Raw genomic sequence first — 13,177 nt, forward strand, 5'->3', positions numbered from 1 at the left:
CAAGGTCCACTAAAGTCTACCAAGGTCCACTAAGGTCTACTAAGGTCTACCAAGGTCCAGTTAAGTCTATCAAGGTCCATTAAGGTCTACCAAGGTCCACTAAGGTCTTCCAAGGTCCACCAAGGTCTACCAACGTCTACCAAGGTCCACTAAAGTCTACCAAGGTCCACTAAGGTCTACCAAGGTCCACTAAGGTCTACTAAGGTCTTCCAAGGTCCAGTTAAGTCTACCAAGGTCCACTAAGGTCTACCAAGGTCTACTAAAGTCTACCAAGGTCCAGTTAAGTCTACCAAGGTCCACTAAGGTCTGCTAAGGTCTAGCAAGGTCCACTAAGGTCTACCAAGGTCTACCAAGGTCCACTAAAGTCTACCAAGGTCCACTAAGATCTACTAAGGTCCACTTAGGTCTACCAAGGTCCAGTTAAGTCTACCAAGGTCCACTAAGGTCTACCAAGGTCCACTAAGGTCTACCAAGGTCTACCAAGGTCCACTAAGGTCTAGCAAGGTCCACTAAGGTCTAACAAGGTCTACCAAGGTCCACTAAAGTCTACCAAGGTCCACTAAGGTCTACCAAGGTCCACTCAGGTCTATCAAGGTCCACTCAGGTCCACTAAGGTCTACCAAGGTCCAGTTAAGTCTACCAAGGTCCACTAAGGTCTACCAAGGTCCACTAAAGTCTACCAAGGTCCTTTAAGGTCTACAAAGGTCCTCTAAGGTCTACCAAGGTCCAGTTAAGTCTACCAAGGTCCACTAAAGTCTACCATGGTCCACTAAGGTCTACCAAGGTCCACTAAGCTCTACCAAAAGCCACTAAGGTCTACCATGGTCCACTAAAGTCTAATAAGGTCTACCAAGGTCCAGTTAAGTCTACCAAGGTCCAGTTAAGTCTACCAAGGTCCACTAAGGTCTACCAAGGTCCAGTTAAGTCTACCAAATTCCACTTAGGTCTACCAAGGTCCAAAAAAGTCTACCAAGGTCAACTAAGGTCTACCAAGGTCCACAAAGGTCTACCAAGGTACAATAAAGTCTACCAAGGTCCACTAAGGTCTACTAAGGTCCACTAATGTCTACCAAGGTCCACTAAGGTCTACCAAGGTCCACTAAAATCTACCAAGGTCCACTAAGGTCTACCAAGGTCTACCAAGGTCCACTAAGGTCTACCAAGGTCTACCAAGGACCACTAAAGTCTACCAAGGTCCAGTAGGGTCTATCAAATTCCACTAAGGTCTACTAAGGTCTACTTAGGTCTACCAAGGTCCAGTTAAGTCTTCCAAGGTCCACTAAGGTCTACCAAGGTCCACTAAAGTCTACCAAGGTCCACTAATGTCTACCAAGGTCCACTAAGGTCTACCAAGGTCCACTAAGGTCTACCAAGGTCCACTAAGGTCTACAAAGGTCCAGTTAAGTCTACCAAGGTCGACTAAGGTCTACCAAGTTCCACTAAGGTCTACCAAGGTCTACCAAGGTCCACTAAAGTCTACCAAGGTCCAGTAAGGTCTACCAAGGTCTACCAAGGTCCACAAAGGTCTACCAAGGTCTACCAAGGTCCACTAAGGTCTACCAAGGTCCAGTTAAGTCTACCAAGGTCCACTAAGGTCTACCAAGATCCACTAAGGTCTAGCAAGGTCCACTACAGTCTACCAAGGTCCACTAAGGTCTACCATGGTCCACTAAGGTCTACCAAGGAAACTAAGGTCTACCAAGGTCCACTAAGGTCTACCAAGGTCCACTACAGTCTACCAAGGTCTACTCAGGTCTACCAAGGTCCACTCAGGTCCACTAAGGTCTACCAAGGTCCAGTTAAGTCTACCAAGGTCCACTAAGGTCTACCAAGGTCCACTAAAGTCTACCAAGGTCCATTAAGGTCTACCAAGGTCCACTAAGGTCCACCAAGGTCCAGTTAAGTCTACCAAGGTCCACTAAAGTCTACCAAGGTCCACTAAGGTCTACCAAGGTCCACTAAGCTCTACCAAAAGTTACTAAGGTCTACCATGGTCCACTAAGGTCTAATAAGGTCTACCAAGGTCCAGTTAACTCTATCAAGGTCCAGTAAGGTCTACCAAGGTCCACTAAAGACTACCATGGTCCACTAAGGTCTACCAAGGTCCACAAAGGTCTACCAAGGTCCACTAAAGTCTACCAAGGTCCACTAAGGTTTTCAAGGTCTACCAAGGTCCACTAAAGTCTACCAAGGTCCACTAAGGTCTACCAAGGTCCACTAAGGTCTACCAAGGTCTACCAAGTTCTACCAAGGTCTACCAAGGTCCACCAAGGTCCACTTAGTTCTACCAGGGTCCACTTAGGTCTACTAAGGTCTACCAAGGTCCAGTTAAGTCTACCAAGTTCCACTAAGGTCTTCCAAGGTCCACTAAGGTCTACCATGGTCCATTAAGGTCTATTAAGGTCCACTAAGATCTACCAAGGTCTACCAAGGTCTACCAATGTCCACTAAGGTCTACCAAGGTCTACTAAGGTCTACCAAGGTCCACTAAGGTCCACTTAGGTCTACCAAGGTCCACTAAGGTCTACCAAGGTCCACTAAAGTCTGCCAAGGTCTACTAGGATCTACCAAGGTCTACCAAGGTCCACAAAAGTCTACCAAGGTCCACTAAGGTCTACCAAGGTCTACCAAGGTCCACTAAGGTCTACCAAGGTCCACTAAGGTCTACCAAGGTCCACTAAAGTCTACCAAGGTACACTAAGGTCTAACAAGGTCCAGTAAGGTCAACCAAAACCAGGTAAGTCTTCCAAGGTCCACTAAGGTCTACCAAGGTCTACCAAGGTCCACTAAAGTCTACCAAGGTCCACTAAGGTCTACCAAGGTCCACTAAGGTCTACCAAGGTCTACCAAGGTCCACTAAAGTCTACCAAAGTCCACTAAGGTCTACCAAGGTCTACCAAGGTCCAGTTTAGTCTACCAAGGTCCACTGAGGTCTACCAAGGTCCACTAAAGTCTACCAAGGTCCACTAAGGTCTACTAAGGTCTACCAAGGTCCAGTTAAGTCTATCAAGGTCCATTAAGGTCTACCAAGGTCCACTAAGGTCTACCAAGGTCTACTAAAGTCTACCAAGGTCCAGTTAAGTCTACCAATGTCCACTAAGGTCTGCTAAGGTCTAGCAAGGTCCAGTTAAGTCTACCAAGGTCCACTAAGGTCTACCAAAATCCACTAAAGTCTACCAAGGTCCACTAAGGTCTACCAAGGTCCACTAAGGTCTACCAAGGTCTACCAAGGTCTACCAAGGTCCACTAAAGTCTACCAAGGTCCACTAAGGTCTACCAAGGTCCACTAAGGTCTACTAAGGTCTTCCAAGGTCCAGTTAAGTCTACCAAGGTCCACTAAGGTCTACCAAGGTCTACTAAAGTCTACCAAGGTCCAGTTAAGTCTACCAATGTCCACTAAGGTCTGCTAAGGTCTAGCAAGGTCCAGTTAAGTCTACCAAGGTCCACTAAGGTCTACCAAAATCCACTAAAGTCTACCAAGGTCCACTAAGGTCTACCAAGGTCCACTAAGGTCTACTAAGGTCCAATCAGGTCTACCAAGGTCCACTCAGGTCCACTAAGGTCTACCAAGGTCCAGTTAAGTCTACCAACGTCCATTAAGGTCTACCAAGGTCCACTAAAGTCTACCAAGGTCCATTAAGGTCTACCAAGGTCCACTAAGGTCCACCAAGGTCCAGTTAAGTCTACCAAGGTCCACTAAAGTCTACCAAGGTCCACTAAGGTCTACCAAGGTCCACTAAGCTCTACCAAAAGCCACTAAGGTCTACCATGGTCCACTAAGGTCTAATAAGGTCTACCAAGGTCCAGTTAAGTCTATCAAGGTCCAGTAAGGTCTACCAAGGTCCACTAAAGTCTACCATGGTCCACTAAGGTCTACCAAGGTCCACAAAGGTCTACCAAGGTCCACTAAAGTCTACCAAGGTCCACTAAAGTCTTCCAAGGTCTACCAAGGTCTACAAAGGTCCACTAAAGTCTACCAAGGTCCACTAAGGTCTACCAAGGTCTACCAAGGTCTACCAAGATCTACCAAGGTCCACTTAGTTCTACCAGGGTCCACTTAGGTCTACTAAGTTCTACCAAGGTCCAGTTAAGTCTACCAAGTTCCACTAAGGTCTTCCAAGGTCCACTAAGGTCTACCAAGGTCCATTAAGGTCTACCAAGGTCTACCAAGGTCTACCAAGGTCTACTAAGGTCCACTAAAGTCTACCAAAGTCCACTAAGGTCTACCAAGGTCCAGTTTAGTCTACCAAGGTCCACTGAGGTCTACCAAGGTCCACTAAAGTCTACCAAGGTCCACTAAGGTCTACTAAGGTCTACCAAGGTCCAGTTAAGTCTATCAAGGTCCATTAAGGTCTACCAAGGTCCACTAAGGTCTTCCAAGGTCCACCAAGGTCTACCAACGTCTACCAAGGTCCACTAAAGTCTACCAAGGTCCACTAAGGTCTACCAAGGTCCACTAAGGTCTACTAAGGTCTTCCAAGGTCCAGTTAAGTCTACCAAGGTCCACTAAGGTCTACCAAGGTCTACTAAAGTCTACCAAGGTCCAGTTAAGTCTACCAAGGTCCACTAAGGTCTGCTAAGGTCTAGCAAGGTCCAGTTAAGTCTATCAAGGTCCACTAAGGTCTACCAAAATCCACTAAAGTCTACCAAGGTCCGCTAAGGTCTACCAAGGTCCACTAAGGTCTACCAAGGTCCAATCAGGTCTACCAAGGTCCACTCAGGTCCACTAAGGTCTACCAAGGTCCAGTTAAGTCTACCAACGTCCATTAAGGTCTACCAAGGTCCACTAAAGTCTACCAAGGTCCATTAAGGTCTACCAAGGTCCACTAAGGTCCACCAAGGTCCAGTTAAGTCTACCAAGGTCCACTAAAGTCTACCAAGGTCCACTAAGGTCTACCAAGGTCCACTAAGCTCTACCAAAAGCCACTAAGGTCTACCATGGTCCACTAAGGTCTAATAAGGTCTACCAAGGTCCAGTTAAGTCTATCAAGGTCCAGTAAGGTCTACCAAGGTCCACTAAAGTCTACCATGGTCCACTAAGGTCTACCAAGGTCCACAAAGGTCTACCAAGGTCCACTAAAGTCTACCAAGGTCCACTAAGGTCTTCCAAGGTCTACCAAGGTCTACAAAGGTCCACTAAAGTCTACCAAGGTCCACTAAGGTCTACCAAGGTCTACCAAGGTCTACCAAGGTCTACCAAGGTCCACTTAGTTCTACCAGGGTCCACTTAGGTCTACTAAGGTCTACCAAGGTCCAGTTAAGTCTACCAAGTTCCACTAAGGTCTTCCAAGGTCCACTAAGGTCTACCAAGGTCCATTAAGGTCTACCAAGGCCCACTAAGATCTACCAAGGTCTACCAATGTCCACTAAGGTCTACCAAGGTCCACTAAGGTCTACCAAGGTCCACTAAGGTCCACTTAGGTCTACCAAGGTCCACTAAGGTCTACCAAGGTCCACTAAAGTCTGCCAAGGTCCACTAGGATCTACCAAGGTCTACCAAGGTCCACAAAAGTCTACCAAGGTCTACTAAGGTCTACCAAGGTCCACTAAGGTCTACAAAGGTCCAGTTAGGTCTACCAAGGTCGACTAAGGTCTACCAAGTTCCACTAAGGTCTACCAAGGTCTACCAAGGTCCACTAAAGTCTACCAAGGTCCAGTAAGGTCTACCAAGGTCTACCAAGGTCCACAAAGGTCTACCAAGGTCTACCAAGGTCCACTAAGGTCTACCAAGGTCCAGTTAAGTCTACCAAGGTCCACTAAGGTCTACCAAGGACACTAAGGTCTACCAAGATCCACTAAGGTCTAGCAAGGTCCACTACAGTCTACCAAGGTCCACTAAGGTCTACCATGGTCCACTAAGGTCTACCAAGGAAACTAAGGTCTACCAAGGTCCACTAAGATCTACCAAGGTCCACTACAGTCTACCAAGGTCTACTCAGGTCTACCAAGGTCCACTCAGGTCCACTAAGGTCTACCAAGGTCCAGTTAAGTCTACCAAGGTCCACTAAGGTCTACCAAGGTCCACTAAAGTCTACCAAGGTCCATTAAGGTCTACCAAGGTCCACTAAGGTCCACCAAGGTCCATTTAAGTCTACCAAGGTCCACTAAAGTCTACCAAGGTCCACTAAGGTCTACCAAGGTCCACTAAGCTCTACCAAAAGTTACTAAGGTCTACCATGGTCCACTAAGGTCTAGTAAGGTCTACCAAGGTCCAGTTAACTCTATCAAGGTCCAGTAAGGTCTACCAAGGTCCACTAAAGTCTACCATGGTCCACTAAGGTCTACCAAGGTCCACAAAGGTCTACCAAGGTCCAATAAAGTCTACCAAGGTCCACTAAGGTCTTCCAAGGTCTACCAAGGTCTACCAAGGTCCACTAAAGTCTACCAAGGTCCACTAAGGTCTACCAAGGTCTACCAAGGTCTACCAAGGTCCACCAAGGTCCACTTAGTTCTACCAGGGTCCACTTAGGTCTACTAAGGTCTACCAAGGTCCAGTTAAGTCTACCAAGTTCCACTAAGGTCTTCCAAGGTCCACTAAGGTCTACCAAGGTCCATTAAGGTCTACCAAGGTCCACTAAGATCTACCAAGGTCTACCAAGGTCTACCAATGTCCACTAAGGTCTACCAAGGTCCACTAAGGTCTACCAAGGTCCACTAAGGTCCACTTAGGTCTACCAAGGTCCACTAAGGTCTACCAAGGTCCACTAAAGTCTGCCAAGGTCCACTAGGATCTACCAAGGTCTACCAAGGTCCACAAAAGTCTACCAAGGTCCACTAAGGTCTACCAAGGTCTACCAAGGTCCACTAAGGTCTACCAAGGTCCACTAAGGTCTACCAAGGTCCACTAAAGTCTAACAAGGTACACTAAGGTCTAACAAGGTCCAGTAAGGTCAACCAAAACCAGGTAAGTCTTCCAAGGTCCACTAAGGTCTACCAAGGTCTACCAAGGTCCACTAAAGTCTACCAAGGTCCACTAAGGTCTACCAAGGTCCACTAAGGTCTACCAAGGTCTACCAAGGTCCACTAAAGTCTACCAAAGTCCACTAAGGTCTACCAAGGTCTACCAAGGTCCAGTTTAGTCTACCAAGGTCCACTGAGGTCTACCAAGGTCCACTAAAGTCTACCAAGGTCCACTAAGGTCTACTAAGGTCTACCAAGGTCCAGTTAAGTCTATCAAGGTCCATTAAGGTCTACCAAGATCCACTAAGGTCTTCCAAGGTCCACCAAGGTCTACCAAGGTCTACCAAGGTCCACTAAAGTCTACCAAGGTCCACTAAGGTCTACCAAGGTCCACTAAGGTCTACTAAGGTCTTCCAAGGTCCAGTTAAGTCTACCAAGGTCCACTAAGGTCTACCAAGGTCTACTAAAGTCTACCAAGGTCCAGTTAAGTCTACCAAGGTCCACTAAGGTCTGCTAAGGTCTAGCAAGGTCCAGTTAAGTCTACCAAGGTCCACTAAGGTCTACCAAAATCCACTAAAGTCTACCAAGGTCCACTAAGGTCTACCAAGGTCCACTAAGGTCTACCAAGGTCCAATCAGGTCTACCAAGGTCCACTCAGGTCCACTAAGGTCTACCAAGGTCCAGTTAAGTCTACCAACGTCCATTAAGGTCTATCAAGGTCCACTAAAGTCTACCAAGGTCCATTAAGGTCTACCAAGGTCCACTAAGGTCCACCAAGGTCCAGTTAAGTCTACCAAGGTCCACTAAAGTCTACCAAGGTCCACTAAGGTCTACCAAGGTCCACTAAGCTCTACCAAAAGCCACTAAGGTCTACCATGGTCCACTAAGGTCTAATAAGGTATACCAAGGTCCAGTTAAGTCTATCAAGGTCCAGTAAGGTCTACCAAGGTCCACTAATGTCTACCATGGTCCACTAAGGTCTACCAAGGTCCACAAAGGTCTACCAAGGTCCACTAAAGTCTACCAAGGTCCACTAAGGTCTTCCAAGGTCTACCAAGGTCTACAAAGGTCCACTAAAGTCTACCAAGGTCCACTAAGGTCTACCAAGGTCTACCAAGGTCTACCAAGGTCTACCAAGGTCCACTTAGTTCTACCAGGGTCCACTTAGGTCTACTAAGGTCTACCAAGGTCCAGTTAAGTCTACCAAGTTCCACTAAGGTCTTCCAAGGTCCACTAAGGTCTACCAAGGTCCATTAAGGTCTACCAAGGCCCACTAAGATCTACCAAGGTCTACCAATGTCCACTAAGGTCTACCAAGGTCCACTAAGGTCTACCAAGGTCCACTAAGGTCCACTTAGGTCTACCAAGGTCCACTAAGGTCTACCAAGGTCCACTAAAGTCTGCCAAGGTCCACTAGGATCTACCAAGGTCTACCAAGGTCTACCAAGGTCCACAGAAGTCTACCAAGGTCCACTAAGGTCTACCAAGGTCTACCAAGGTCCACTAAGGTCTACCAAGGTCCACTAAAGTCTACCAAGGTCCACTAAGGTCCACTAAGGTCTACCAAGGTCCACTAAAGTCTACCAAGGTACACTAAGGTCTAACAAGGTCCAGTAAGGTCAACCAAAACCAGGTAAGTCTTCCAAGGTCCACTAAGGTCTACCAAGGTCCACTAAAGTCTACCAAGGTCCACTAAAGTCTACCAAGGTCCACTAAGGTCTACCAAGGTCCACTAAGGTCTACCAAGGTCTACCAAGGTCCACTAAAGTCTACCAAAGTCCACTAAGGTCTACCAAGGTCTACCAAGGTCCACTAAGGTCTACTAAGGTCTACCAAGGTCCAGTTTAGTCTACCAAGGTCCACTGAGGTCTATTAAGGTCCACTAAAGTCTACCAAGGTCCACTAAGGTCTACTAAGGTCTACCAAGGTCCAGTTAAGTCTATCAAGGTCCATTAAGGTCTACCAAGGTCCACTAAGGTCTTCCAAGGTCCACTAAGGTCTACCAAGGTCTACCAAGGTCCACTAAAGTCTACCAAGGTCCACTAAGGTCTACCAAGGTCCACTAAGGTCTACTAAGGTCTTCCAAGGTCCAGTTAAGTCTACCAAGGTCCACTAAGGTCTACCAAGGTCTACTAAAGTCTACCAAGGTCCAGTTAAGTCTACCAAGGTCCACTAAGGTCTGCTAAGGTCTAGCAAGGTCCAGTTAAGTCTACCAAGGTCCACTAAGGTCTACCAAAATCCACTAAAGTCTACCAAGGTCCACTAAGGTCTACCAAGGTCCACTAAGGTCTACCAAGGTCCACTAAGGTCTACCAAGGTCTACCAAGGTCCACTAAGGTCTAACAAGGTCCACTAAGGTCTACCAAGGTCTACCAAGGTCCACTAAAGTCCACCAAGGTCCACTAAGGTCTACCAAGGTCCACTAAGGTCTTCCAAGGTCCACTAAAATCTACCAAGGTCTACCAAGGTCTACCAAGGTCCACTAAAGTCTACCAAGGTCCAGTAAGGTCTACCAAGGTCCACTAAGGTCTACCAAGGTCCAGTTAAGTCTACCAAGTTCCTCTAAAGTCTACCAAGGTCCACTAAGGTCTACCAAGGTCTACCAAGGTCCACTAAAGTCTACCAAGGTCCAGTAAGGTCTACCAAGGTCCACTAAGGTCTACCAAGGTCTACCAAGGTCCACTAAAGTCTATCAAGGTCCACTAAGGTCTACCAAGGTCTACCAAGGTCCACTAAGGGCTACCAAGGTCCACTAAGGTCTATTAAGGTCTACCAAGGTCCAGTTAAGTCTTCCAAGGTCCAGTAAGGTCTACCAAGGTCCACTAAAGTCTACCAAGGTCCACTAAGGTCTAGCATGGTCCACTAAGGTCCACTAAGGTCTTCCAAGGTCCACTTAAGTCTACCAAGGTTCACTAAGGTCTACCAAGGTCCAGTTAAGTCTACCAAGGTCCACTAAGGTCTACCAAGGTCCACTAAGGTCTACCAAGGTCCACTAAAGTCTACCAAGGTCCACTAAGGTCTACCAAAGTCCACTAAGGTCTACTAAGGTCTTCCAAGGTCCAGTTAAGTCTACCAAGGTCCACTAAGGTCTACCAAGGTCCAGTAAAGTCTACCAAGGTCCACTAAGGTCTACTAAGGTCTTCCAAGGTCCAGTTAAGTCTACTAAGGTCCAATAAGGTCTACCAAAGTCCACTAAAGTCTACCAAGGTCCACTAGGGTCTACTAAGGTCTACCAAGGTCCAGTTAAGTCTATCAAGGTCCACTAAGGTCTACCATAGTCCACTAAAGTCTACCAAGGTCCACTAAGATCTACCAACGTCCACTAAAGTCTACCAAGGTCCACTAAGGTCTACCAAGGTCCAGTTAAGTCTACGAAGGTCCACTAAGGTCTACCAAGGTCCACTAAAGCCTACCAAGGTCCACTAAGGTGTACCAAGGTCTACCAAGGTCCACTAAGGTCTACCAAGGTCCACTAAGGTCTACCAAGGTCTACCAAGGTCTACCAAGGTCCACTAAAGTCCACCAAGGTCCACTAAGGTCTACCAAGGTCCACTAAGGTCTACCAAGGTCTACCAAGGTCCACTAAAGTCTACCAAGGTCCACTAAGGTCTACCAAGGTCCAATAAGGTCTACCAAGGTCCAGTTAAGTCTACGAAGTTCCACTAAGGTGTACCAAGGTCCACTAAGGTCTAGTAAGGTCTACCAAGGTCCAGTTAAGTCTACCAAGGTCCACTAAGGTCTAACAAGGTCCACTAAAGTCTACCAAGGTCCACTAAGGTCTACCAAGGTCCACTAAGATCTACCAAGGTCCACTAAAGTCAACCAAGGTCCACTAAGGTCTACCAAGGTCCACTAAGGTCTCCCAAGGTCTCCCAAGGTCCACTAAGGTCCACTAAGGTCTTCCAAGGTCCACTAAAGTCTGCCAAGGTCCACTAAGGTCTACCAAGGACCAGATAAGTCTATCAAGGTCCAGTAAGGTCTACCAAGGTCCACTAAAGTCTACCAAGGTCCACTAAGGTCTAGCATGGTCCACTAAGGTCCACTAAGGTCTTCCAAGGTCCACTAAAGTCTACCAAGGTCTACCAAGGTCCACTAAAGTCTACCAAGGTCCACTAAGGTCTACCAAGGTCTACCAAGGTCCAATAAGGGCTACCAAGGTCCACTAAGGTCTATTAAGGTCTACCAAGGTCCAGTTAAGTCTTCCAAGGTCCAGTAAGGTCTACCAAGGTCCACTAAAGTCTACCAAGGTCCAGTAAGGTCTAGCATGGTCCACTAAGGTCCACTAAGGTCTTCCAAGGTCCACTAAAGTCTACCAAGGTTCACTAAGGTCTACCAAGGTCCAGTTAAGTCTACCAAGGTCCACTAAGGTCTACCAAGGTCTACCAAGGTCCACTAAAGTCTACCAAGGTCTACTAAGGTCTACCAAGGTCCACTAAGGTCTACCAAGGTCCACTAAAGTCTACCAAGGTCCACTTAGGTCTTCCAAGGTCCACTAAGGTCTACTAAGGTCTTCCAAGGTCCAGTTAAGTCTACCAAGGTCCACTAAGGTCTACCAAGGTCCAGTAAAGTCTACCAAGGTCCACTAAGGTCTACTAAGGTCTTCCAAGGTCCAGTTAAGTCTACTAAGGTCCAATAAGGTCTACCAAAGTCCACTAAAGTCTACCAAGGTCCACTAGGGTCTACTAAGGTCTACCAAGGTCCAGTTAAGTGCATCAAGGTCCACTAAGGTCTACCATAGTCCACGAAAGTCTACCAAGGTCCACTAAGATCTACCAACGTCCACTAAAGTCTACCAAGGTCCACTAAGGTCTACCAAGGTCCAGTTAAGTCTACGAAGGTCCACTAAGGTCTACCAAGGTCCACTAAAGTCTACCAAGGTCCACTAAGGTCTACCAAGGTCTACCAAGGTCCACTAAAGTCTACCAAGGTCCACTAAGGTCTACCAAGGTCCAATAAGGTCTACCAAGGTCCAGTTAAGTCTACGAAGTTCCACTAAGGTGTACCAAGGTCCACTAAGGTCTAGTAAGGTCTACCAAGGTCCAGTTAAGTCTACCAAGGTCCACTAAGGTCTAACAAGGTCCACTAAAGTCTTCCAAGGTCCACTAAGGTCTACCAAGGTCCAATAAGGTCTACCAAGGTCCACTAAGATCTACCAAGGTCCACTAAAGTCAACCAAGGTCCACTAAGGTCTACCAAGGTCCACTAAGGTCTCTCAAGGTCCACTAAGGTCCACTAAGGTCTTCCAAGGTCCACTAAAGTCTACCAAGGTCCACTAAGGTCTACCAAGGTCCACTAAGGTCTACCAAGGTCCAGATAAGTCTATCAAGGTCCACTAAGGTCTACCAAGGTCTACCAAGGTCCTCTAAAGTCAACCAAGGTCCACTAAGGTCTACCAAGGTCCACTAAAGTCTACCAAGGTCCACAAAGGTCTCCCAAGGTACACTAAGGTCTACTAAGGTCTGCCAAGGTCCACTAAGGTCTACCAAGGTCCACTAAGGTCTACCAAGGTCCACTAAGGTCTACCAAGAACCACTAAGGTCTACCAAGGTCCACTAAGGTCTACCAAGGTCCACTAAGGTCTACCAAGGTCCAGTTAAGTCTACCAAGGTCCACTAAGGTCTACCAAGGTCTGCTAAGGTCTACCAAGGTCCACTAAAGTCTACTAAAGTCAACTAAGGTCTACCAAGGTCTACCAAGGTCCACTAAGGTCTACCAAGGTCCACTAAGGTCTACCAAGGTCTACTTAAGTCTACCAAGGTCCATTAAAGTCTACCAAGGTCCACTAAGGTCTACCAAGGTCCACCAAGGTCTACCAAGGTCCAGTAAGGTCTACCAAGGTCCACTTAAGTCTACCAAGGTCCACTAAGGTCTACCAAGGTCCACTAAAGTCTACCAAGGTCCACTAAGTTCTGCCATGGTCCACTAAAGTCTACCAAGGTCCAGTAAGGTCTACCAAGGTCCACTAAGGTCTACCAAGGTCCACTAAGGTCTACCAAGGTCCAGTTAATTCTACCAAGGTCCACTAAGGTCTACCAAGGTCCACTAAAGTCTACCAAGGTCCACTAAGGTCTACCAAGGTCCACTAAGGTCTACAAAGGTCCACTAAGGTCTTCCAAGGTCCACTAAGGTCTACCAAGGTCCACTAAGGTCTACCAAAAGCCACTAAGGTCTACCATGGTCCACTAAGGTCTAATAAGGTCTACCAAGGTCCAGTTAAGTCTACCAAGGTCCACTAAGGTCTACCAAGGTCCAGTTAAGTCTATCAAGGTCCAGTAAG

Source organism: Trichomycterus rosablanca, chromosome 1, assembly GCF_030014385.1.
Source record: "Trichomycterus rosablanca isolate fTriRos1 chromosome 1, fTriRos1.hap1, whole genome shotgun sequence".
NCBI classification, from domain to species: domain Eukaryota; kingdom Metazoa; phylum Chordata; class Actinopteri; order Siluriformes; family Trichomycteridae; genus Trichomycterus; species Trichomycterus rosablanca.